Source organism: Castor canadensis, chromosome 8 (genome assembly GCF_047511655.1).
Source record: "Castor canadensis chromosome 8, mCasCan1.hap1v2, whole genome shotgun sequence".
Classification (NCBI taxonomy): domain Eukaryota; kingdom Metazoa; phylum Chordata; class Mammalia; order Rodentia; family Castoridae; genus Castor; species Castor canadensis.
In genome coordinates, this window is record NC_133393.1 from 105,929,360 (window position 1) to 105,953,920 (window position 24,561).

General features: G+C 40.6%; 1 long non-coding RNA gene across 2 annotated transcripts in view; it reads left to right on the forward strand.

Annotated features, from left to right (window-relative positions):
- LOC141425790 (uncharacterized) overlaps positions 1-24,561 on the forward strand; it is a 50,625-nt gene that overhangs the window by 22,490 nt on the left and 3,574 nt on the right. Inside the window, exons 4-5 of one of the 2 annotated variants that reach the window (XR_012450893.1) lie at positions 213-301; positions 24,094-24,161. This is a non-coding gene — a long non-coding RNA (uncharacterized lncRNA). Of the gene's footprint in view, positions 1-212; positions 24,162-24,561 lie in introns of both variants that reach the window. The other variant, XR_012450892.1, reaches the window with a different exon arrangement.

Genomic DNA, 24,561 nt, shown 5'->3' on the forward strand with positions numbered 1-24,561 from the left:
GATTCCCTTACACCACTAACTATAATATAATCTTTGTATAAGTTTGCATTTATTTCTTTTGAAATTTTATTACTTACACATTTAAAAATTCATCTTAATTAATATAAATTGCATATATTTATCTACAATATAACAATAGACAATTGATGTTAGACATATAAATACATTATGGAATGGCTAAATTGAATTAATTAACATATGTAACACCTCAGATGCTGACCATTTTGTGTGGACAGAACATTTGGAATCTGTTTTCAAGAATACAATGCATTGGTATTACCTACAGTTTCCATATTATATGGTAGGTACCTTGATATTATTCTTAACACCTAACTGAAATTTTGTATTCTTTCACCAACATCTCCCCTACTATTTCCTCCAGCCCCTGGTAACCACCATTCTATCCTCTATGTCTATGATTTCAACCTTAGATTCCACATATAAGAGAGATCAGGCAGTATTTGTTTTTCTCTGCCTGCCTTATTTCATTTGACAAAATGGTTCATCCACACTGTTGCAGGTGACACTATTTCCTTTTTTTTAAAGCTTAAATGATAATGGTAAATCATTTAACCTTGTTTAAATATTATTCCATGTTTTCTTTATCCATTTATCTGTTGATGGACACTTAAGTTGTCTCCATTCCTTGGTTATTGTGAATAATGCTGCAATGAACGTGAGAGTGCATAGTTATAAATATTTTTTTTCATTTTTCAACTGGTACTTTTTATACCCCCAGTAGGAAGTAAGTCTGTATTATTCCCTGATGGAATGTACAAATTAAAAGAGAAAAGAATGAATGATATTTTCTTATTTGGTATCTTAGGAGTGGAACACATTTTTTCCTTTAATATTGATAAAAACACTTCTGCATTTAACAATTTTTAAAATTTAGTTGGCAGGGTTTTCAGGAAACATTGAAGTTCTTAATTAAAACCTAGGTGTATGTGGTTTGCAGAAGGTGGTCAATAAATAAGGTTTTATTTTGTTTTGATGGTGCTGGGGTCTTAACTCAGGGCCTGCCATTTGCTTGGCAAGTGCTCTACCACTTAAGCCAGGCCACCAGCCCTTTTAGCTTTAGTTTATGTTCTAGATAAGATCTCTCACTTTTGCCCAGGAAAACCACAAACTGTGATCCTCCTACCTCTACCTCCCCAGTAGTTGGTATTTTACAGATGTATGCCACCACCATATTCTAAACCATATTCTACCCTGCCCTGAATTCTAGTTATTTGTATACAAAATCTTGTCTTTTCATACCAGGCGAGGTACAGGGGTAGAAGCATGGATGCAATAAGATCTCTAATATCAAGCTGCTGAAAAGTTAGTACGAAAGAAGAATTAAATATAGGGGAAATAAAGAGTCAAATGCTGTAATGGGAGAGCAAAGAGAGCATGAGGTTGAGGGAATGATTTGACTCCACCACAGGGAAAGAAGGATTAGAGGAAGCTTATAGTGAAAGGGATGCTTGAGTTAGAGCCTGAAGAACAAGTGTTAGTAATCAGTGAACATTGGTTGACATTGCCTCCAAGACACTGTTGGCTTGGGCTCTGGAATTGTTCTTAAGGTTGGATTATCTTATTCCCTGATGGAATGTACAAATTAAAAGGGAAAAGAATGAATGAAGATTTGAGCACTGACCCCAAAGCTGGGAAGAATTCATTCCTCATGGTCTCAGATTACTTCAAAGGAAATGAATAGGGAGGATTATCAATAGCGGTACTTCCTTGTTGAAGTTTTCCTTTTCATTTTTAACTTTGCTATAGCAACATTCTCTTAAAGCCCCTCAAAGGTATAGGAGACTGTCAGTTGGTTGTTATGACTGAAATGGAAGGGCTGGAAGCATTTTTAGAGGTATCCAAGTGCATAAGGTGCAACTATTAGGTAATGAGTTGGAATTTTAACAGTCCTCAGCACATACATCCAAATGAGCACGATCCCCTGGGAGGAGGTCAGCCGCTTAGTCCAGTGATTTTGCCATTACTGAAAACATTCTGAGAATGCGTGTCTCTCTGGAAGTTGTCTTCAAACCTACAGCACATTTTTTTGAATTGTCCTGATGATGGTAAATCTTTGTCCTTTGAGCCTGAATTCTTACTTATATGTATCAGGTAATTGTCCCAGCCATACCAGCCTGAGGGAATAGTCAAAGGATAAAGCAATGACATAAGCCCATTACCCCACAGCTGCTTTGCTTGAATTCTGCCTCCAGGTGTCTGTCTGGTGAGTGTAGGGCCACAATGGGTTGGAGAAAGGGGAGAGTAAGGATGAGATTTTTTTAAAAATTGGGCTTATTTTATTTATGTATTCTTCTTCATAATGCTTTGTTTGGAGCCCATTCTAACCCATTCACGGGAGCCCCACTGAATCTAGAAAACATGGTCTGGAGACTTACAGCTTGTCTTCAAAGAAGACAAGCACCAATTCCCTCCTTCCCTCCATGCTCTTCTTACGCCCCCAGTAGGAAGTGAGTCTGTATACTGTAGTTCCCAACAATTTATGATATTTTTATAAAAGACTAGAAAAGAGGCATAGAAAGGTTCTCAAAGCAAAGGAGTGACAAATGTTTACGGACAAGGGAATGCTAATTTCCCCGATTTGAGATTTGGTCATTATGTATTTGTATACATATTGAATTACCACATTGTACCTCATCAATACATACCAAAAAAAAAAAAAACAAAAAGAAAAAGAAAGAAAGAAAGAAAGAAAGAAATGAAGTCCATATCGTCCATCTGCTAATATCTGGGCTGATCTGTGGTTGCTTTGACCAATAGATTGTAGCAAATGTGAGATTGGAGCAACCTCTGCCTAGTCTTTGAGCTAACTGGCAGCTTCTGCAGTGAAAGCTGTTGAATAACAAGGGGTGTAGGGTGATAGAGAAAGAGTAAGTAATAGAGAGGGTTAATTTGATTAATGCAAGATATATACATGTGTGAAATACCAATGCAAAACCCCTTTGAACAATCAATATACACTGAATAAAATGAAGGACAAGGGGCTGGTGGAGAGGTTCAAATGGTAGAGTGTCTGCTCAGCAAGCATGAGGCCCTGAGTTCAAACCCCGTACCACCAAAAAGAAACAAACAAACAAAAAAATGAAGGACAGGAAAATAAAACTGTTCCTGTCCAGGGGAGGTGCCAGTGGGAAGAAGGAGGGTAAATGGAGAAGATTAAGGAGGGCAAATATGGTTGATGTACTTTGTATGCATGTATGAAAATTGAACAATGAAACCTGCTGAAATTGTTCTAAGGGGAGGATTGAAGGATTATGATAAAGGGGTGGGAATCTAATTTAGAGACATTATAATTACATATGCAAATGTCACAATGAAACCCCCCTGTTCAACTTATTTAAGTTAATTAAAAAATTTTAAAAAATTAAAAATATGGAACAGAGGCAAAGAAGAAAGCTTTTGTAAAAAATTTAATCACTAAAAAAGCCAACAAGACCTAAAGGAGACTCAGAAGGAAGATAGTGACAAAACTGTCAAATTCTCTGGAGTCAAGAAGGTGGTGTCATTTGTTTATAATGAGACTGGCTTTCTTTGAGGCTCATAGTTGACGTCTGAAGGCAATCTCAAAAGAGTAGACATATCTAAACTAACATGCCTACTTTTTAGCCACAGTAATGGGAATAGACATAGTGGAGTCTTCTAGTGTGATTTGAAAGGGACTCTCCTCACTGGCACATGAACAGTGCATGAATAAGTAGCTGTTAGGAAAAAAAAAAAAGTCAATCACTCCAGTCTCTATCTCAAAGATGGTAAGACACAAGAATGCTGAAGTCCCAAGTAAGCATTATACAATCTGCCCAGCTCAGCAAAAGGACCAGAAATGTTTACTGGGCTGCTACCTTAGCTCTAAGAGTCCACGGAGATGAGTGCTTCAGAAACAGATTCCTTCCTAGGTTTTACCACACCTGAGTTGCAGAGGAGGTGCTCAATATCTAGAACTTTGTGTCTCAACTTTCTCCTGTTATGGTTTAGATATGAAGTGTCCTTCAAAGAGCCTCATGTCTTGAAGGCTTGGTCCCTGATGAAAGAGTATTCAGAGGTGGGGCTTTTGGGAAGTACTTGATCATGAGGAATCTGCCCTCATTGACAGGTTGATTCATTAATGGATTTAAAATTTGAATAGACTATTGGATATTAGGAAGTGATGGAACTGTGGAAAGTGGAGGCTGCTTAGAGGAAGTAGGTCACTGGAGTGTGTCTTTAAAGGGTGAATCCTGGTCCTGGCTCCTTATTATGCTCTCTGCTTCCCAGATACCATGAGGCAAACAACCTCTGCCCCAGGTGCCCCCACCATGATGTTCTTAAGGAAGTTGGACCTCTCACATGGCAGCTGGTTTACTCAGAAAAAGTGCTCCAGTTGACTGGACAAAAGCTGGAATGTTTCCTGTGACCTAATCTTGGAAGTATCAGAATATGATTTCCACTACATCTATATACCAAACAAGTTACAAGATTAGCCCATATTCAAAGGGAGAGGATCAGATTCCACCTCCGAAAGATAGCAAAGAATTTGTGGTTATCTTTACGCTACCACCCATGTGAGGGCAGTGTGCTAAACTCCTTACCTGTAGTATCTTGGTAAAATCTTACGACAGCCTATGAAGTATACAGAATGATTATTTCCATTGTACAGATGAAGAAATTGAGGCTTTGAGAGAAAGTAACTTCCCCTTAAGTCCATAGCTACTGATCAATGGAGCCATAATGAATTTTAAAAGTTCAATATCCTTGAATTTGTGGTTTTGACTATTTAGAAGTGGCTTCAGGGCAGACAAGTGGAGGGGAGGTGGTAGGTTGGTTCCTAAGGTAAGCCCTTCCTAAAGTAATCTCATAAGGAAGGACCTCCAAAGCCTGACTACAAAATAGGCCCATCTTTGAACTTGAGTCAGAGAGAGGGGTTGGGTCTCCAGAGAAGAATGCCAGCAGCTATAAAATAAAGGAGCTATACCTCAGCGTATATGTGAACCAGAGCTGATAACCACAGACTGGGATATTGATTATTTACAGACCAAATGAAAAGAGAGCATGTTTGCCAAGTTGGGTTTTCATTTCTTTCTTTAACCAAAGAAAAACAGTGGCAAGTCTTTGGAACTACCTTAACAATCCCACATTCAAGAAATGGCACGACTCACATTTGGAATGGAAAGATTGGGATGGAGGAAAAGGAAAGTGGAATTTCTGTTTGGAGTTTTGAAGTCCCTCTTTAGTTTATAGCTTTGAGTTGCTTCAGAAGCTTGAAGGGAATTTCCACACTCCCTATGGCTGCCTGCTGCCTGGATCCAAAGCATATTTTGTGGGGTTTAAGTGTGTTCCCCATTATAGTAGATGCTGTCAATGTGGTTGGATCATGGCCCATGTAAGGCAGCTCATCTTGGGAAGTTCACCAAGGTTTCGTTTCCTGACTGAGTGCTTGGTTGATGGTATCTTGTCTGATTCATATCCTACTGGAAATGGTGTGAAACAGCGCCCTGGAGTAGGTCTGGTTTTAGTCGATCTGGCTTCTGCATCCATATTTGACAGGTAGCAGGGGCTGGCCTGTTGCTTTCAAAAGAGAAATCCAGGTCTCAGGGAAGATTTTTTTTCCTTCAAAAGACTGAGAAGTTTACCAATTCCTGTGGCTAACACAGTGCTGCACTTTAAAAGTGATCTCTCTATGCTTGTTTCATGCATGTGCTCACTCAGGTGCCTGTTGTATGCCAGGTTCTAACTAGGTGTTAGCGAGACTCTCATGGGCAAAATAGACGTAGTTCCTGCCCTGGTGCAGATTATAGTCTAGGGGGAAAGAAAGATATTGAACAAACTTCCCAGACTAATATAATAAGTACTTTCAAGTGAAAGATATAGGGGATCTAAGAGGGAACATACCAAGGGCTCAACTTAGATTGAGGGGCTCAAGTGCCAAGAAAGAGACATTGAAACAGACCTGGTGGATAGGTAAGTGCTATCCAAGCAGAGAGCAGGGGGACCTGTCTTCCAGATGGAAGGAACAACAGAGGCGAAGCAGTGAGCTCAGATGGGGCTTAAAACAAGCAGAGCCAAAATGAGAGGATGCAGGATCTGAAGGTCAAGAGCAGGATTTCGTGTTTTGAATTCTTTTTCCAATAAGTTTGGGTTATTGGAAGCAAAGATCTATCAGTCATTGAGTAATTATACCTGATAATTATGTATATTCAGAGTCAGGTCTGTGTGATGAAGACTTCTGGCATTCTTCACTGATGGGAGTGAGCACGGGAGTGTGGGTAAATGTTAGGTACTAGCTCTGGAGAAAGAGGGATTCAAGTGTGCATACATTGCCCTACTGAATGTTTACAATGGCACCTTCCATTTATATGCCCTTTCATTCATAAAATCACAACCTACATGCAAAATTCCTTGAAAGATTCAAAGAGGTCTAAGACACATCCTTTCTCTTCAGAAGCCTGTGGCTCAACAGAAGAGCCAGCTCTATGAAGCACTCCACAAAACCATAGAGTTACACAAAGAAGTGGACAGCACTTCAAATACTGCCTGGCCAGGTTCACAGCTATATTTGGTAGGGTTGCAGAGCTCTATAGTCATTCTTTTTAATTTTGTGGTTTTCATACTGATCATAATCTAAAATATATTTTACTGGCTATAAAAAAAATCCCCTCATTTACACTAATGATTCACAATTGGAAAACATTGCGTATAGTGTGACCTTAGTTCCTAAAGACCAGTATTTGTCAAGTTAGGGACTGTACCGCCTTAAGGGTACACAGATATATCTTGAAGAGGTTATGAGAATTTTCTTCCCCTTAAAATTTGTTCTTAGGCTGCCAAGTTTGAGAAACTAATCTATTCAAATATATCACTATCAGATAAGAAAATCAAGGCCTAGCAAGACTAAGAATAAAATTCCCACAGCACTTAGGATTCCTTATATTAATTAAAGATTATCATTTTCAATGTCCTTTAGCATTTTTTAATCTCATTGCTTTCTTATAAATATCCATGAACCACACAAAGCAGACTGAATTATTATTTTTGTCATAGAAATGAAGAAACTGAGTCTTGTAGCTGTAACTTGCTTGAGCCAAATGTAAGCTTTTAAACAATTAGAATGAAAATACCCTGATTCCCAGTCCAGGGAGTCTCCCCATCCCAGTCTGCCAGAATTTTTGGCAACAGATGAAACCCATTTAAACCTGTATCCCCCTGTTCCAGGAGTGTGTTTTGGCTTTGTTCTACCAATTACAGCATATAAAAGTTACTCATTTGGTTATAGTCATCATAGGACATCTTAAGGATTTTCTCTGCTTAGCTGTGGTGTTTTTAAATGTCTACACATTTATTTGATTGTTCCCATCAAGGAGGTTTCTGTATCTTCCCCTTAAATCTGGCTGACCAGTAGCATGTGGTGGAAGTTACTGTATGTGGATTTTGAGGCTAGGTCATAAAAGGTGATACAGCTTCTTCTTGGTCCTTGTGGAATGCTGTCACTTGGAATTCAGTCATCATGCTATGAGGCATTCCCAATAAAGTAGACTTGCCTGACTCGTTCTGAACATAGAGCTTGGTTTGGGTTCTATTGTTTCCATGCCATGGATCTTGCCAGCCAGTATGATATTTTTGGCAACTCTACTGGGACAATGTGAGGCGAACTCAGGGTAAGACCTGTTGGGTTAAGACTTTCAGGACACAGGCCCTTATTAGTGACTGTGTGGCTTTTGGATCTTCTTTCTTCTGGAATGGCTATGATGGGTAAGTCTCCAGTCCACTTATTTTTTTTTCATGGTATGGGTTTGAACTTAGGCAGGTATACTTCTAGGCAGGTACTCTCTACCAGCCCTTATTTGTATCGAGTATTTTCAAGATACGGTCTTGTGGACCATTTGCCTGGGTTGGCTTCCAACTCTGATCCTCCTGATCTCTGCTTCCTGAGTAGCTAGGATTACAGACATGAGCTACTAGTGCCTGGCCACTTGTGTTTTCTTCCTTCCATCTTGTTGCTTCTCTCTCTCTCTCTTTTTCTCTCTGAACATCTTTCATTTCCCATTCAATCAGGATCCCCATTTGAGTCAGGGTCATATTTGCATCGAGGTGCAGGATATTCTTTGTAGGATGAGGGCTTTGTAATCATACCAATTCTTGTCAAGACACAAGAGAACTGATTCATCCTGACCAGGAGGCCACCAGTGAAAGTAGCCCAGGAATAGCTTAAGATGAATTTCTCTTCACTCTGTTTCCATTTGTTTAAACAACCCGGATTAATATCTTGATTGTTGTACAAGGATACACAATTTCTACCTGGTCCTCCAGGGATGTTCTCTTTTGAAACCCAGTCCCTATGCTGCCAGGAAGGCTTGGCCACAAAAAGAGGCCATGTGTAGGTGCTCAGCTGATGTCCATGGCTGAGGTCCAAGCCATTAGCCAGCATTAATTCTAGACTTAATGTTTGAGAATGCTTTTGTAAAGACTTTAGCCTAAGCTGGGCCCCGGTGGCTCACACCTGAAATCCTAGCTACTCAGGAGGCAGAGATCAGGAAGATCATGGTTCTAAGCCAGCCTGGGCAAATAGTTTGCGAGACCCTATCTTGAAAAAACACTTCATACCCTTCACACTATAAAAGGGCTGGTGGAGTGGCTCAAGGTATACGCCTTGAGTTCAAACCCCAGTACCACAAAAAAAAAAAAAAGACTTTAGCCTAGTAGCCATCAAATAGCAAGTATACGAGAGAACCTGTGTGAGAACCATTCAGCCGAGCCTTGAACTTTGAGAGTTAGGAATAAAATAATTCTTAAACTGCTAAATTTTGGGGTGATTTGTTAGGCAGCAGAAGTGACTGGAGTGCTGGTGGAGGCACCCCTCGTGGGTTAGTGTCACCTGAGAGCATCATCCTCAAACCCCAGTTCTGCCAAGAAAAAAAACATAAAAAAGAATAATGCTAATCTTAATAGTGAAAATAATAATAATAATATGGACTAAATGTTTGTGTCCTTCCAAAATTCATATGTTGATGCCCTCCCTAGTCTCCAGTGTGTCTATATTCAGAGATGAGGACTTTCAGGAAGTAATTAAGATTAAACAAAGTCATAAGGGTGGGGCCCTGACCCAATAGGATTAGTGTCCTTATAAAAAGAGTCACTAAAGAACTTTCTCACACACACACTGTCTTGCTTTTTCTTCCTTTTTCCCCACACATGCCCAAAGGAAAGTCCCTTTGAGGACATAGCTAGGAAAATGGCTATCTGTTAGCCAGAAGGAGAGACTTCACTAAAAATTTAATTAGCCAAAACCTTGAGCTGTGACTTCTGAAAGAAAATAATTCTCTGTTGGTTAAGCCACTCATTCTATAGTACTTTGTTATGGCAACCCAAGCAAGTACAAATAGTAATGAAACAACATTTATGGGGCACTATGGGTGAGCCACTGTGATAAGTGATTTATATTTACTTATTCTACTTATTAATGGTAGGCATCATTATCTCCATTGTACATATGAAGAAACTGAGGCTCACTAACTTCCAGGATAAATGAAACTAATGTGTGGGGAAGGCAGAATTTAAACCCTGCCAAGGCCCCCAGTGCTCCTTCTCTTAACCCACACTGCTGCATTGAGATGTTCACTGGGAAGGTTTGTATGCCCAGAACTTTGGCCAGTTCTCTCCAGGCAATGTGTTCTGGCCAACATCAAGAGGCTTTTTCCTCATGAATGCCCCCCAAGTAAGTGGCCAGTCACCTTCAGAGGGTTCAGAACCTCATAATGCTCAGTCTGACATAGACGTCCCCAGAGCCCCAAGGTCGTTCCTGACCCTGTTTTCCCATAAAGGGTAAGCGTCATTCATTCAACCCACCCTACAAACTTATTAGGAGATAGGGAGTGGGAATCATAAGGAAACTTTGAAGAACTACAGAATTTTTTTTTTTCCTAATCATTTTGGAACCATTTTCCCACCAAGCAGTTGAATAAAACCTTGCAAAAAAGCAATTTCCCAATATGGTACTTTGGATATACAATGTAAACATTAGTGTTTACACTAATGTGTTACATAGGCTTGAGATGTTGTTAAACTCTCTAGAGATACATTTTTCTTTCTATTTTCTTCTTTGTGATGAGATATGACATTATAGACTATTAGAGAGGAAGAGAAGCCTGTGTACTTATGCATTTTCCCATTGACTCTCTCGTGTTATTTTGATTATATATTACTTTCCTAGAAAAATCATCATGAACCATTTGGAATGGTCATGCTTTTACTGGATGCTAAGGATTTTTTCTCTAGCTTTGTCACCAGAATAGGGGCTCTAAGAGGCTCCCTATCCCACGATGACTAGGTGGTGGAACTAAGAAAGCCTCTCCATACCATTGCTCCCGTTTTCTAGCTTCACCCAGTGGCAACTCTTTCTTTCTGGTCCTGGCTCAAATCTGACCTTCAAAATAGAAAGATCTGGCAAAATCCTGACACTAACTAGCTTTGTCCCATCACTTTGCATTAAGGATTTCTCTGCCTGATGAAGTGCAGGTTGGCTTAATGCCAAAAGCTTGTGGCGCGCTCCAGAGGTCATCAACCTCAGCTCTGCACCAGACCTCAGAGCAAATTAGAAGGTGGATGCCTTCCAACCAGGCTCTTTCCTGGGCAAGGAGTGCTCACCAGTCATTCTCAGGGTCCACCAGGCACAACACTTGTGCAAATGGTGTCTAAGACCCCAGGTTCTCCTAAAGTCACTACTCAAGGTCCTTTTCACTCCACTTGGGTTTCTGAGTCTCTTCTGCAGTTTTGTTGCTTTTCTTCTAGTATTACCACCTCTTTTTCTTCCTAACTTTTGATGGAAGACTGTAAGAAATATGCTCTCCTCTGTCAGCTCTGTCCCCTGTTTAAAGGAGCAGTTTCTTGTGATACATTCACAGAGGCTTTGTACAGAGCAAATGCCAACAGTCAGCTAGTAGTGTAAATGAATGACTCAGCCTGTAATTCCCAAGGCTGTGCCTGACATAAATCAAGGCAAATCTACAAAGTAACCTTTAAGGAAAAAGATGGTCTTTTTAGCACAAGGACAATTTTTAAAATTGTATGGATTTTATTTTATTCATTTATTCATGTGTGCAGACATTGTTTGGACCATCTCTCCCCCCTGCCCCCTGCCTCCTCCCTCTCCTCCCAACCCCCCTCGCTTCCAGGCAAAACTGTTCTGCCCTCTTCTCCAATTTTGTTGAAGAGAAGACATAAGCAATAATAAGAAAGACATAGTGTTTTTTGCTAGTTTGAGATAAGGCTAGCTATACAGAGAGATTCCCAGCATTGCTTCCATGCACAAGTGTGTTACAACCCGAATTGGTTCATCTCCACCTGACCTCTTCACTACTTCCTGGTCACCTTCCCATAGTGGCCTCTCTCAGTTTAAGATTACTATATTAGCTCCTCCACAGTGGACACTTCAAGTTTTGGGTTTCCTACCTTTCTCTATTCCTCCTGTATGTGTTTTCCCCTTAGCGTGTGGCCCAAGTCCAATAACATTACTGCATTTGCCCTAGATCTAAAGTCCGCATGTGAGGGAGAACATTCGATTTTTGGCCTTTGGAGCCTGGCTAACTTCTCTTAAGATGATGTTCTCCAGTTCCATCCATTTACTTGCGAATGACATAGCACAAGCTTAATTATGACACCCCCACACTAACGTGTCATTTTCAGAAGAAACAAATCAACAAAATACATTGGATAATATATGTTAATATTAAATCTAGTAGCTACCCTACATCAAGTCTTACTTGTTTAATAATTTTTATGTATTATTCCCTTAATATTCTTAATTTGATTCCACAACAAATCAACAGGGAATTTGTACCATTATCATCATTTACCAATGCGAAGAGATTTAAGGATATTTCCAAGGTCAAGAGCTAGGAAGATTGAGTAGGGAACACCACCGAGTAACCAAAGATGTTGACTTCTCAATTGAGTCACGCATGATGACTTACACCTATAATCCCAGCACATCGGAAGCAGAAAGCAGGAGAATCACAAGTTTGAGACCCAAACTACGTATCGAGGCCCTGTGTCAAAGACTGGGGATGTAGCTCAGTGGTACTTTTTTTTTTTAAATTTGTTTTCTTAATTTAATGATAACAGAGAAAATGAAACAAAAATTATGAAGCAAAAAAGACTTGAATGGTAGAAAAATTTGGGGCTAATGCCCTCTCAGAAAGAAGGAATAGAATGAGAGCTTGAGGTGGGGCACTTGGGAGCATCTGGAATCCATAATCTTCAACTTTCCTATCCCACTCACTGCTCTACTGAATCATCTCTGAAGACTGACAACAGCTGTGAAGAGGGCCAGAATGAGCTGATTGGTCACAGTGCCACTTAAGCATTCAAGAATGGGATGGAGGAAAAATCCCACCAAATAAACATAATTCCCTGATAGTGAGTGATACCCAATTTCTTCTGAGCCTCTTGTTTCTCATCTGAGCTTCTGGGGAAGCCCAGGCTTTTCATAGCATTGATAAATAGCCCCCATGTGGAGACAAAGGCTTTTACAAACTCCCTCCCTGAAACTTCTGGTGTGCTATGTTGAGTTGGCTCTCAACTCAATGCAGAAAGCTGGTCAGAAAATTTTTGCCTGCTGACTCCAGCTCTCTTGACCAGATCAAGCCTCTTTGAGATTATCAAGAAAACTTCTGGTGGGATTTGGGAAGGTAGGGTGGAGCTGGGAGGGGTTCCTGTAGAGATTTAATATGCAAGGCAGCCTGCAGCAGCAAGGAGGTTTTGGCCTAGTTGTACAAGATAGTAAGAAAGCCTACACATAGCCCCAGAGCTGGTATGAGGGCTCTGACCTCCCAACCTAGCCAGGTCATTTCCCCTATCAACTTCATCTTGTGAAAAGATCTCACTTTGTATTCATACCGAAATAGGGAAGCAAAGCATTTAAATTTCCAAAGGGCAGTTCTTAAACTCAAGAAATGAATTTCTATCAATAAAATTAAGTCTCTGTCTGTTAAGACATCATGAAGAAATAGCTGGATGGGTTACTACTGTGTTCAAAGGCTCTGTGTAAGACTGTCTGACTTACAGCTGGTCTATGAAGCATGCAGCAAATTCTTAAGGGAGAAAATCATCCTCTAGAGAATTTGTAGTCCTTGATTTGCAATCAAGTTGTTTTTCATAGCAGCAATTCCATGTAGCCTACTTCTGTGGTGAATAGCCAGGGATTCGTTTATTTAACTGCATTAATAAATCCTAAGCAATCCTTAGGGAGACCGGCCACTTGCAGATGGTGGAATGTCAGCCACTGGATAGGAAAACTGGTTCTAAAAAGGGCTTCCTAGTGGCCCCCAAACCACAGAATATGAGCAACTTCCTGACCTCAGCTGGTGCCCCAGATTCTTCTTCACTTCTGTATCCACTGGGCTTCAATGGGAAAACCAAATAGAATTATGAAGCTTGTTATATACCCAACACATGCCACTTTGGGGTGGAGGAAAGGAACCTGGGAGAAGAATGCATGAAGGAGAGGTAAATCCAATTATAGTTATTCCAAAGGGGATCCACTATTCAAGGCCTTTCAGGAAGCACAGGAGTACAGGGTACCCTCAGCCCTAATCCCTCTCCCTCCAGCCCAGGGCTATAGCTGGGCAGGTTGGGACTAACTGGCTGGTAGGGAGCTGGGCAGTCAGTCAAGCACCTCTTCCTCCCTGACTCCCCTTCTTCCCCCACTAATCCCAAGTCAATGTGTGTATTTAACCCAAACCACAACCACAAAGGCCCTTGAAGTTTTCCTGGATGCCAAGTCAAACAAGGAGATTCACCATGGTAGATAAAATTAAACTAGGTACTGATTCTCTGAGGTTGGACAAGTCCCTGAATTTTGTTTACACATTACGAGAGAGAGAAAGAGAGAGAGAGAGAGAGAGAGAGAGAGAGAGAGAGAGAGAGTCTTTTCTTGTAATTGCTGTAATTATACCTGTGCCACTCACAAGAGAGAAGGTTGATCTCATTTCTAAAGGATAATTGTTGCAGTCTCACTCTTCTTAGGACTTTACATTTTTGTCATTTTCTGATTATCACTGGCCTATTGAGCTGCCACAAGAAATTTATTTTCTCCTTGGTGCAAATCCTTACCTCCCTCTGCTCTCTCTCTTTCTTTTCCTCTCTGTGTCTGTGTCTAGCTCTCACTCTCTTGCGCTCTTTCTCCTGCTGCTGTTGAGTAGTTAGCAGGAAGAGCTGACTTCCTCAGGATCAAAAGGGATTGCAATTTCTGTGATCAAGTGTATGTGGTTAGCATTCTCAGCATATCCTGAATGTGGAAGTACTCAAAAAGCCCACAACGTGGATAAGAGTGGCCTGTGCTGGCCACATCCCTTAGGAAAGTCTCAGGAAACCTAGGTCAAAAAACTTACAAGCTCTCTTGTCTGGTTCACATGCATTCAATGCTGAATTGGGTCGGGTGTTTCCTTTGGGTTACCCGATACATGGCAATTTGCAGTATCGTTGTAGCCTTCTATGCTTATCCCTGGAAGTCCTGCTTGAATCCTTTCCCTATTTAATCGTGAAGGAATGCTGTTCCAAAGACTTGGGGTCAGAAGGGTGCAATAAATCAATCCAGATACACCCTAATGAATGGCAAATTAAACAGCATTTGTTTTAAGTTCATAGGTCCTCTTAGAAGATGACTTTTTAGTGCAAGCAAAATTCCTGGGTTGCAGGTTTAGAGCGCTATGGGGATAGAGTGTGGAGGTCTTGCATTCTTAGGGTCTTTTAAGCTAGAGTGAAAAAAAAGAGTACTAAAGGTATACTCAAAGTTAGTTTGCCCAACTAACTTTGAGTGTGCCAAGCTTTCTCCAGTCCTTACCCTGGGACCAAGTTTTCCGATTATTGTGGACTCTGGGGTGACCCAGACCCTTGGTCCAGTTTCTCCTTTAGCTTATTCAGCTGGTTCAGAAGGGAGGAGGCTGGGAGGTGGGGCATGGATAGGTGTTTCTGAGAACCTGCCATTCTCAAGACTGCAAAGATCGAGCTAAACCAAATCTTTCACTGACAAATAATTCTAACAAAATCATGGAGACATGGCCTGTGGTATTGAGAAGATTAAATCTGATCCCAGCTGTGTCATCCACCCCCACCCGAGGGCTGGAGGAAACTTGTTAGAGTTGTATCAGAAAGAATAGAATAGCCTTTAGTCTTCTAGGGCCTTCTAGAATTTTGGTAATAAATAATAAAAGGTATTTATTACATGTTACAGTGACATTGTGGAATTCAAATGCTGTTAACCATAACACTTTCTTCCTCAAATGCTAAAAAGAAAGAAAAAAGTATTAAAATGGGGAGGGAGGACTGCAGGAGCAGCGGCTTTAAAACCTGAGGAATGTGGTAAAGAGAGCCTTGTGTGTTTTTTATAGTCATAGCATGGGGGGAGAGGCCAGGAGAAAACATACACAGGAAGTCAGAGGATTAGGGCACCAGGCCTGGCTTTGCCACTGTCTGGCTGTGTTACCTTGGTCAGGAGTCCTACCCTGGCTTAATCTTAATTTCTCATTTATCTCATAAAAGGGTGGAGAGCCTTCCTGTTTTATCAGTTATTCATTCCCCTCGGCCAGGCTTCCCTGAAATTCAGAGATACTTTTCTGCTCCGTGCTTTCTTTTGTCCCAAAGGAGTAAGGCCCAATATAGTGGGTGATGGGCAAGGGACAGAGAAACAGGCTCTGTGTGTTCCTTTTGTCAGTGCTGCAGACTTCACATGAAGTCCTCCTTACACTGATGCCCCACAACACTGCTTGGAGCACCTGGCAGTCTAGGGTAATGGTTACTACAGGCTCTGGAATTGAGCTTCCATCTAAGAGTCTAGCCCTGAGTCACCTGTATGCAACTGTGGGCACATGGACAGACAAGTCATTTAACAGCTTTGAGAAAACAGGGTCTCATCTGGAAAATAGGGCAGTAGGGATATTTGAGTATAAAGTCAGTGACAGAGGCTAGCATAGCCCTTGACACATAAGCTCTCAATTAATGGTAACCAAAGAAATAACAATAACAAAACTGGTTCTTAAGTTCTTGTCTCTTTATACCAGTAATTAAGGGGAAATGGTGGCTGGAGGCAAAAAAGAAGAGAACATAACTCTGTATGCAGGAACCTCTGTGAAGCATACCTTAGCTGCTGTGGATGCTGGCTGGGGAGGTACCACAGCAATTCTCACGATTCTCAGCTGGGCATAGTGGTTCACACTTGTAATTTCAGCTACTGGGGAATGGAGAGGATTGCATTCTGAGGCCAGCCCAGGCAAAAGCATGAGACCATACCTGGAAAAAAAAAGCCCAAAACATTAAAAGCAAAAAGGATTGGGGGTGTATTTCTAGAGGTGGAGTGCTTGCCTAGCAAGTGCAAGGCCCTGAGTTCAAACTCCAGTACCACAACCACTAATAAATAAATGGAGACTGTGGAGGCTGTAAGTAGGAATGAAAGTTCCCTTTGGAAATGGATGCCAAATTTACACTCATTCATTCATTCGTTCATTCAGTACTGAGGACCTATTGCACTTATGGTTTTGATTATATACTAGACCTGTGCTAGGTGCACAGCAGGATTACAGAGATGAATGGTCCCGTCCACGCCCCCTAGAAACTCAAGTTTACAGTTTTACCAGTAAGCTGGTAGTGGCAACAAAAGATAGCAAGTCAGGAGAAGGTAACTACAGGGAGAGTCACAGGTAGGATGATTGCTCTGATTTGCCTGGGACTATCCTGAGTTTAGCACTAAAATACCCACATCTCAGGAGGCTCCAGCTTCCCAGGCAAACTGGGTGGTTGACTGCCCAAGTGGGAGGAGCCAGAGGAGTATCTAATTTTTGCCAAGTCAGGAAAGGCTTTTTTTATTGACAGAAGGGATGATCTTCAAGGTCAAGTAGGAGTAAACCAGACCAAGGTGGTGAGGAGTAAGGGGTAGAGAGGGTCCCAAATGCAAGAACCATGTGTGCAAAGACCTAGACATAGATGAGACAATGAGGACCTTGGGGAGGCTGGAGAGAGATGGTAGAAGGCTTTCCATTTCAGGGAGCAGAGCCATTGTCCTACATGTTCTGCATGCTCATATTCCCTTGGTTTCTCCTCTGATTCATGTTGTTGGAGACTGCAGACCCAGAAAACTGCGGGAGATACTGTCTATGTAACACTTACACTGAGCAGCAGAGCAGAGAGAGCTGATTCTTCCCAAGATCCCTTCCAACTCTTTGACCCTAAACCAAGAATTTGCACCATTTGGCTGTGCACCAGGGAGGAATTCCTTCTTTGTACAAGATACATGGCCTACAACTTCCCTATCTATTTCTGCTGCCTTAATGAGTAACACAGATCACCATGCATCTCATTTGCCAGCAGTCATGTATCCAACCTAATGTTGGCCAGAGTGGATGGGTTTGCTGAGACACCACCAGCTGGGTGAGCCATCAAGGAGATACAAGCTTATTTTGTTTTTCTAAGTGAGAAAACCCTTTTCCTGGTAAAGTGTCACACCTTTCCCCATACTTTGGGAGGCCTACAGGACAAGTTGGGTTGTTTTTATCTCATTCATTATCCCCTAAATGTTAGCTCCATAGGAATGCTCTTTGTCTTAACTTGTTTCTGTACTTTGCAGATTCTATTCTGTAAATATGAACAGTATTAAATCAAGAGGATACTTGTTTAACTTTTCAGCACTTCTTTCTCAAAGTGAATAGCTTTGGGAAAGGTGATTTCTGAATTGGTAATCCTATAGGTATGTGTTTCATCTTCTAATATTGGGCTGATATAGACATATTGAGAAAACCAGCTTAAAGTCTTTTCTAAAGACTCCCCCAGAAAAGAAAAGAACATGGGAAAAAAAAAAATCTTGACATCACTTAATGAAGCTCTATGGGTAACTAACTCCTTTACCACCATAGATAACATTGCTAATGCATGCTACTCAATGAGAGAAAATGTCCCAGGCTACACTTTACAACGGGCAGAAAACTTTGAGCTGTCTTGCCAGTGCTTTATACTAAGTGCCAAACCCTTATTACTTTCTTAGGCATTTATTGTAATAACATGAATCATGATGCATCACTCTGGTATTCGTGTGGCTGCTCAGTGTTAAGTCCCCAGGACCTCCGTGGAGTTGACTTTATTTGGTTTTCCACTTCCGTTTCTGAGTGAGAGCCACATGAACTCAGACGTGAAGGCTCACAGGAGCCCAAGTGGGCGGTCCTTTCTGTTGCTGTTTTGGTTTGCCTGTGCTCAGTGGTTGTGGTATGTGCAGACCTGAATACTTCAGGGGACCCTCAGCCGGAACTACCCCCATTTCCTCCAGTTTCCACTGTAGCAATAGGCCTGGGATGCTGCACAAAATTGCCTAGACAGTTGCAAACCCCTGGGACACTAGAGAGAAATGTGGCTAGAGTATTGGAATGTTGATATACAAGCTTTCTAACTTTCTATATATTATCCTGAGAGTTGGACCCAATGTTAAATCCTGGAGATAGTTGCTATCCAGAAAATGTCCAAGGGTTCAGTGTCAAGTTTTTGACTTGATGGATCAAGTAATGGCCACTACATATAAAGGTTCACGGTACCCGTAAGCTCAGATGAACTGCTACGTTCTCCTAGTTTATGAATGTTCAGTTGGCAGTCTAGTCACCCTGAAAGTCTTAAAGATTTTGATGAATCACCAGGGGTAGTGTTGAAAATATTTAGCACAGGAGAAAAGAGAAGGTAATAAACATTGCTAGCAATCAAAAAGATGATGGTTTTTAACAACAGATGTGTCCTTACCTGTGTGCCACAGCTGAGCATCAGTCCAACCGAGCACCACCCACTTGCAATGGCTTTGTAAAGACACTGAAATTGATGGTTCATTTATTGGCTTATTTAATAAATATTGCAACAACTACTATGAATCACTCACTTTGCTATGCAGTAGGGTGCAATACTGGACAAAACAGGACATGTTCCTATCCCCTGGAGCTAACAGTTTGGTCTGAGAGACAGATCTTGATCAAGTAATTATGTAAGATGCATAAGCTATCACCTTTAACAAGGAATCACTCAACTGGACCTAGCTGGGGGTACTGTGATTGAGCCAATACCTAAAAGATGAAAAGGAACTAGCAAGGCTACTACAGGAGTAAAGAGTGCTTCAGAGAGAATGGACAGCATGCACATGTGAAGTTGAGTCGTTTTCCTAGCCACGCAGTTTATAACTAATAGAGTCAGAATGGCTATAGAGCTCCAGGGCTCCCAGCTGAGGTTCTGTACTAACCCTCCCAGTAGCACTTTCTATAATGATGGAAATGACTGTGCTATTCGATACAGTAGCCACTAACTGTATGTGACTATAGAGCTCTTAAACTGTGGCTAACATGACCAAGGAACTGAAATTTTATCTGATTTTAATTAATTTAAATGTAAAATAGTTTAAAATGGCTATTTATTAGGAAGTACGAATCTATATGAACTAAGTCTTAAAGTAGCCCAGGTTACATGGTGTAGAGAGCTATTTAAGAGGGGAAAAATGATGTCTTTGGAGATGCTGACAAGCATATTGATCTCAGGGACTTCATTCACTCACTTAAATACAAAAAAATCTCTTGGGTTCCAGGCACGAGGCTCAACCTGGAGATTCCCTGATTGGTAAGAGGAGGTTTCTGCTCTTGAGGCATCCACAGTCTAATAATGAAGAAACTCATTGTGATAGCAATATGGTGTGATTGAGTTGACAGGGTTTGCTATTTTGGGGCTGCTTCTAGTGGGAAGAACCAAGTGATCATTCTTCTCTAACACAACCCTGGGTATGCTCAATTGTATAAAGGTCATGGTTTCCAAATTTCAACTGTTCCATATCCCAAGGTCTTCAAATAAAGGGAGAGGGCATACCATTAGACTTTAAAAAAAAATGCCCCAAGTTCAGCATATTGGTATTGGAAAAATACTGGTTTTGCATTTACGTAGACTTTGGCTCTTCCTACGTCAGCATCTCTTGCTAACTTGGCAGAAGGTGGGCTGCAGTGATTAATATTCTTCATAAACAGATCATGGAACCTATCCTCAAGGATCTGGTGACATTTAATTTTAGTCAAAACCAAGCTGTATTTTTATTGGACTTTTAAGCAATGACTTTTGCTTTTCACCAGGCTAAAGGGGGAGCTAATAACTTTTACATATTTTTTTAAAAGCATTTTCTCATAAGCAGCACTGTTCAACCACTTCAGCACTTTAAGCCTCCCTCTATTACATACAGAATGCCAACAGTTATTACATCATTGTGAAAAACACTTCCTGATACTCAATTAAACTCATTATGCCTAAATATTCCATTTCTGCCAATACCCAATTTAAATCGTCACTTCAAAATAATTTGTTTCCGATTATCAGGATCTACTAAATTACCTCCTCAAACCAATCACCTGGATAAACATTACATGCCAGGGAGAATAAAGAGACTTTTCTCATTACAATCCCAGGACAGTTGCCCAGGGAGCTTCTCCTTATGAAACACTGGTTTTCCAATGGGTCTGGCTCACAGCTTGTCACTCTATCATGGACAGCTAAAAGGCAGGAACCCAGAGAATGTGTCCCACTGAGCTAGTCAGTTACAACTATGCATGCTCAGCAGAATTAGCTGGAAGGAGGACTGAGCTTAAAAGTCCAGATATACTGAATAAGAACCATCATGGATGTATGGAGATCTGTGTTTTTAAAAACATCTCAAGTGATTCAGGAATGACTGGTTAACACACTAGAAATGCTGTCTTTCTCAATTAGCATAGTTTATATTGTTGTGTTTGTGACATAACTTTCAAAGTCTGAAGTTTGTCAATGTCTTTTGTTCTTCTGAATTATACAAATGTCTTTGAACCGCTTAATTTCAAAATGACCCTCCTTCTTTTATATTATTAGTGACAGGATGTAAAATTTCCACTGTCCATGCTTATCTGATTTCCCAATGGTTTTTATTTACTTTTTTGATGACAATGACTCTTGTACCTCACTCTTCCCTTTTGGGCTAAATTTTGTTCTGGCTAAAGTATATCCTTTGGTAATTCCATGAAGGTCTTAGTAGGAAACATTAGTTTTTGGAAGCCTGAAAATGTCTTTATTTTTATCTCATTTAAGAATGAAATCTTAGCAGGTTACAGAAGGTTCAAATAATAGTTGTATCCTACCAGTTCAGAGAAGATATTACTCCATTGTCTTCTGGAACCCATTGTTGTTATGAGAAGTCAGACAGAAAATATAATCTCACCACCAAGTCTTGAAAGACAACCTGTCTTTTCTCTCTGGTACTTGAGTCTTTCTTGTCATGCAATTCTGTTTCAATGATATGTAGTTAGGAATAAGTTTGATTATCATATTTGGATTCCATGCTATTTTTCAATCTAAAGAGTCATAATTTTCCTTAAATTTGAAAACATTTCCATTTCTTTCTTCAAATAATACCTTTTTCACCCATGTATGGGCTTCTTGTTATATCTCCCGGTCCTTTTATCTTCTGTTTTATAAGCCCCATCTCTTTCATGGTGTTCTGAGTGACTTTCTCATATTTACCTCTAACTAATTCTCTCCTCAGTTCTACTTTGTAGTTTTATTTCTATAGTAAAGTTTAAAAGTTTAATGACTATATTTCTTATAACAGGAATCTATATTTGCCTCTTTTAAAAATCCTTTTTCCCCAAGATAATTATTTTTGCCCATTTCTTTCTTGAGTCCTTTAAGAAACACTTAGCCAGAACCTGTTTTGGGTTGCTCAGTTGCGTCTAATATGCTTTGCTCACTTCCTTTCATGGGTGTTTCTTTCCTTATGGGCTTCTGATCTCATTCTAGGGGGTGTGGTCTCCCATGAGGCATCTCTGTAGGAGGTACAAAGTTTGCTTGTGCACCAGTTTTTACATTAATTTCTCATTCTCCTGTCATATAGGTAGTGTGAGTTGGAACCCACTCCTGGACAGAGTAGTCTTGGAGTTTCTATTTCTTGCAGATGACATCTTTCCTCCTCTTTAGTGCCATATCCCTGACCTGGTGGGCAATGTTTTCCTAGTGTTTCATCAAGACAGAATTTCCTAGTACCTGGCTATGGCAGGATCTCGGGTCCAACTTGATAGCACATATAGGGTCGGTGTTTTCAACCCCTGGCTTGTACAGCTGATACTTCCCTCAGCCCCCGGGGTACCCCAGTTCCAACAGATACATAAGGAATTTGAACTTCAACTTCTACTTCTACCTCTCTCAAAGATTGGAAGCATAGAGTCTAGATTTTGACAATTTAGTATTAAAATACCAGGTGTAGAACTTTGGGAAGTCACTTAACCTCTCTGTGACTCAGCTTCTTCAACCAAAAACTGGGGATAATAACTGCATCCTTTTGATGAGGATGGACTAATTTAACTTATGTGAAGTACTAAGCCTAGTGCCTCACACTTGAGCAGTAATACAGTATTTTGTTAAATATAGTTTATTGCTATATATGTACATGTTAGCTTTTATATGTTTTCTTTCATAATTAAAAATAAGTATTAAATATGAATCACATAAGATTTTCATTTGGTTAGAGAAATTTGACCTTTCCAAAAGTGGGGGCACAGTGGTTGGAGCAGGATATGGGAAGCTTACATTCTGTTCAGTTGTTATATACAGCATTTGGGGCCCCTGCCTTCTCAATGGTTGAATTCTTTTTTCCTCATTAAAAGCTCTGCTGGGTTCTGCTATCCTTCTCTACTTCCCCTGGCTGTCACTGCTAATCTTCACAAATTCATCTTTATTTTGAAGGTCATGGAACTCCCGAGATGTTTAGATGTATTTGAGCTGGCAAGAGAATAATTTTACTTCATTCATTCCTACTACAAAAGGTTTTTTATTTTGAGTTTTACCATTTTATTTGACCACACCAGCAAGTCTGTTTAACTGAATGTGGTATTTTCACAAGGAATAATGATCTGAGGGGAAAGGGGGCCTGTTCCCGAAAGCTGGATTGCGGATGCTAGTCTTGGCTCCATTTCTGGGGTTTATTAAAAGAGTGTTTATAAAACCACTCTATTTGTATTTACCAAGAATATTAGTGGGAGAAAGAGGTAGAAAAAAAAATGGTCTGGGTCTCAAAAATTCTCTGAGGATAAATCAATCATTAGGTAGATCGTATTTATATGAATTACCAAGGCTTGATGCAATGGGTTAGCCTACCCAGTTCCTCGCCACAGGCCAGCAAGGATTTAAATGTACAACAGACCTTCTCTCATTCCCCAGAAATAAATGAAAAGCTAGGCAGCTAATCAGCCAGCTGCTCTTGCAAGGCCTTGAGTAAGAGGGGCTGAAAGGATTATTTCACCAACCTCATGCTGTACGTTAGCTTTCAAGTTCATCACAAGTCCTAATTAGCTGACTTGCTTAATCCCTTATGGGTACAAGAAGGGCATCGATGTTTTTTGAACTTCTGTCTTTCCTTCCTTCCTTTCTTCCTCTTGAAGCCCAGTGGTGACTCTGTGCCTTGTGGGAACATAGAGTTTATCAGAGGCCTTTACTATGCATTAAATACCAAAATAAGCAGAAAAGCCCCCAAACACAATCCTGAATGTGGGTAAGGACTTTGTGTGCTCTATAAAATGGTGTACTAAACTCCATGTGCATGTTTTGGGGGCCAGAGGGGAAAGGTGGGTAGCACCAAAGATTGTCATAGAGCCAAAGCAATGAAAATTCCTTACTCTGGAAATTCCTCTCTGCATGTCCTGTCCTTCTGCAAAATGCTAAGTGGGTAGAGTCACTAATGGAAGGCATGGCTTTGATGTGTATTACACAAAAACATTTCTACAATACAAGACTGAATGGAAGGCTGTGGGGGTGGGTAGCTCAAACTGTAGAGCACATGCTTACCAAGCATGAGGCCCTGAGTTCAAACCTTTCCCTGCCAAAAAAAAAAAAAAAAAAGACCATGTGGAGTACAGTATGTGTTTTCATTTGTTCTGATTTCTGTAACTAGATCTACTGTTTTACCAGATGGGATCAATATATGATGGATAGAAAGATCAGGGTTTTTAATCTTCATCCCTTTTAATCGAGATATCATTAATTCCCTTATCAATTAGTTTGACAACTACTTATCAGATATTTTCTATGTGTCAGGCACTGTGGTAGGCTCCAGAGATCCAATGAAGAATGCTGCAGACACAGTCTCTAAGCTCTTGGAACTTGTAAGTTATTTGCCTACAACCCAGTAACTTTGCCACTTTGTGACTCATTTTTCCACCTGGTAAAATGGAATTCTAGTGAGGACTAAATGAGAAAATGTGTGGGAAAGTGCATTATAAACTTTGTATAAGGTTTTGTATTTATTGGAGCTTACACACACATACACACACACACACACACACACACACACACAGAGAGAGAGAAAGAGAGAGAGAGAGAGGCAGAGAGACAGACAGAGACAGAGATGGGGGGCACATTTGTCTTCCAGTGACTGTGAAACAGGGGAAAGACTGGTGAAGTTTGATAAAAAGAGACCATGACAAAGATCTTCATATTTCTTAAAAGGGGAAGGTAAGTGGAGACTTTCTTAAGAGTGAATTAGGACCCTGAGAAAGACTGAAG